This window comes from Anas acuta, chromosome 1 (genome assembly GCF_963932015.1).
Source record: "Anas acuta chromosome 1, bAnaAcu1.1, whole genome shotgun sequence".
Lineage (NCBI taxonomy): Eukaryota > Metazoa > Chordata > Aves > Anseriformes > Anatidae > Anas > Anas acuta.
The window spans coordinates 67,840,507-67,843,891 of NC_088979.1; the positions used below are offsets into that span (position 1 = coordinate 67,840,507).

The following is a 3,385-nucleotide window of genomic DNA, read 5'->3' on the forward strand; positions in this document are numbered from 1 at the left end:
CAGGCATCTCAGCTACATCCATGCTTGTAGGGATCATGACATAGGTTAGAGCACTGCCCTGTGGTTTCTTACACAGCTTGAATGGATTAGTCCAGCTCCAGTGCAGTTTTGGCTAGTACCAACCACCATGCCCCCCCTGGCAGGCTAGGCTGTGCAAAGCAGTCCTGTTCAGATGGTTTGGGAATGGTTCCCTCCAGAACAGGCTGGGTGCAGCCTCACGGCCCAGTGATGATGATGGTAGTGATGAAGATGTGTGACTTTTTGAATGTTCAGCCTCCAAAACAGATTGAAGGTTCTGCTTTAATCTACTGCAGCAATGTCTTAATGGCAGAAAAGTGAGACTACAAGCTTTGTGCCTGAGGCTATGGGATGAAAACCTGTGGGAGGATGTGAAGGTTGGGATCCTGTGGGGAGGGTGCTTGAGGCTGGCAGAAGGTGGAGAGGTGCCAAGGTGTTGTGGACATTTCCGTACTGCCTGTTGGGAGCCACTCCTGGAGCCTGCAGCCAAAAATTTACAAACATTTACACAGTGTGGAGCTGAGGCCAGAAGGAGAATGGAGTTGTCTGAGAGCAGATATACCCTCAGGGTTTAAACTAGCAGTCATGAAGCCACGGCCCTGAAACGTCTTGGGTAGTCAGGGCCCTCAGGGCTGTTGCTTGGGGTGCATTGCTGTGCTGCCCGACCCCAGGATCTCTTCCAAGTGTGTGGGACACTTCCTTTAAGTCTGACAACTCTCTTGACCTGCCTTTCAGTAGGAATCACAAGGCTGTGAACATGGGGCCAGGTGAAATGTGTCTATGCCCAGGGTGGAGATAGACATCTAGCTCCCCGTCATGCACCATACATCAGGTCAGGCACTTTTGTGTTTGTGAGAGCAAAAGCTGAGATGTTCCTCACTGCTCCAAGTGCAGGTGGCAGGATGGATGCTCAGCGGGAAGTGTGAGGGCACTGAACAGGGCCAGCAGCAAGCAGGCATTTTGCAGTTTCCTCCCCAAGACTGACAGGCATGAAGTATCTCAGTATTGTCTTGTGTGATGTCCAAAATGGCACGGTGGAACCCCAGCTTACAGCTACAGGTACTGGCAATATTTGTGAGAGCTCACAGTGGGTCCTTCCTGCTTGAAGGCAATCATTCATTTTTTCATTATAACTGGCTTAATTCAGTATGAAAAAAATATTTGAAAATTTCTTATCCTTTCATTTTTTCCCCCCAAAAGAACATAAAATTTCCATATAATATGACTTTTTTTTTTTTTTTTTTTTTTTTTTTTTTTTTTACTTTGAGGGTTTGTGGAAACTAAGTTTAGGAACATAGCAGAGTCTCTTGATTTAATGAACCAAAGCTTCATGGATACATGTTTTTCAGGATGAATGGCTTTAGAGTTCTGGTGGAATTTCTACTTTTAATTAAAAACAAGCAATTTGCAGAACATATTACATGCATCTTGAATAAGAACTATTCTAAGAGCTCACAAAATAAACCAGAAATAGTTATCTTTAGACTTAGCTAGGTGATTCATGGCTACAAGAAGTCAAGAGAGGGTGTAAGCCTTTCCATGAACACTTGTGTGAGTTTTAAGTACAATATCCTTGTTATTTTCTCTTAATTGATGGCAAAGACAGTTAAGTAATTTGTACATACCAGCGCTTTCCAGTTGGTGCCATGGTGAAAGTCGAGATCTGAAAGTGGAAAAAGGAATTCAGGCTTAAAGAGGCTTCACTGACTCGTGAGATATTCTTGTCACAATGCTATAATTATCATTTAAAATAACAAAACATCACTAGAACAGTTGCTGTTTCCTCACCATTATGATCCTATATATATCCTATATATATTCTCACTTCTATACCTGTGCTAAGACATCATCTTAGCACGAAAGAAGCTAGCAATTTGTATATTTATTAGTCACACTCCTCAGCCACCCTCAATGGAGCAAAAAACCATGAACTATTTCATGGTTTGCTTCATTTGACATATGAAGAAGAGGACCTCATAAAAGTGTGACTCCAGAACCAATTATGAATGATAACATTGCTGAATTTTCTATTACTAACTGTTGTCTTACTGATATGTTTTTTCCTCAGGATTATCTAAATAAGGGTAAAAATATATGTTTAAAAATACATTGAATATATTAGATAAGACATTGGAATATTTAGACCATGCAGGGATAGCTGAACCTTCTGTCATTAGTTGCTTGCCATTCAGTCTGGTGTTAAAAATATATCTTCAATGAAAGACCAAGTACTAAGTGCTGCAATGCCAGTATATTTTTTAAAAAATTAAAAAGATTTTTTGTATTTTTAAAGAGAGAGTATGTTCTTTTGTCATTCATAAAAGTAGTCTTCCTTGAAAGACACAATAAAATCCTCTGTTCACTCACTGAAAGAGACATACTTATGCATTAGTTACAAGACTGATAAATCATGGAGCTTGCAGTGAGTTATGTATCCCAATAGGAATAAATATTTTCTTCTCCCATATTGAATGAACTCCTGTTACTGGAGTCTGGTGTGAAAAAGGGAAAGAGAGGTGACATACATTGGTTATATGATAGAGTAAGTTGACCTTTATTCATATCACAAGAGTTAAAATCTATAGGACTGTCTTTCCAGCCTTAGGTTGATAGGCGATGTTACACAAGCATGCCATCTTACATTAAGTTTGAACTTAATGGGATTTTCTGAAGGAAAACACAACCCTGTTTGGTCCAAGTAGTTCCATTTTTTAAAATACTTTTATTCTGCATTTATTTCATGGCATCACAATGAGCAAATATAAATCAAATCCTTCTCATTGTTTTGCTGATGAGAGATCTTTAATGAAATACAAAGTGTCTTTCTATTGTCAGTGAATTGTTAACAGCTTTAAAAAAGATTTATTTTTGAAACAGCTATAGTTGAAGACACAGGAATTGCTTTAAGATGAAGCAGTTGCCTCATCCACCAGAAGCACCATATAAATGACTGAACATTTCATCTCTCTCACATCGATAGTGAACTTGAAATACATTTCTTTTTTTCCTTTTTCTATTTAGCCGTAGAAGTGATCACTCACTACTAACAACAGGCAGGCTCTTACAGTGCACATTCCTAGTTATAGTAGGTTTAGGTTTCATTACTTGCATGTAAAAGCATTTTTTGAAAAATGCTCGCCAGATGTTTTTCACTCTTTTACTGCCTGTGTTAAGAATGTGTATTCATTATACCTGGATGTGATTCTCCAAAAGACTGGGAGACATCTCCGGCATTTGAAAGCCATGAGAACACCCAGACATATCATATATGACTGTGCTTGGACAACTGAGTGGGAGCGGAGGAAGAGAGAGGATAACCCCACCAAGTTGCTTCATTATGTATGGATAGCCACAACTCACACTCGTA

At 39.5% G+C, this 3,385-nt stretch overlaps 1 long non-coding RNA gene across 1 annotated transcript; it reads right to left on the reverse strand.

Moving 5' to 3' along the window:
* Positions 1–349: 349 nt before the first annotated feature.
* Positions 350–1,683, reverse strand: LOC137850152 (uncharacterized). The gene is made up of 2 exons (XR_011092302.1): positions 1,644–1,683; positions 350–498 (listed from the first exon to the last, which is right to left on the reverse strand). It is a non-coding gene; the product is annotated as an uncharacterized lncRNA (long non-coding RNA).
* Positions 1,684–3,385: the final 1,702 nt, after the last annotated feature.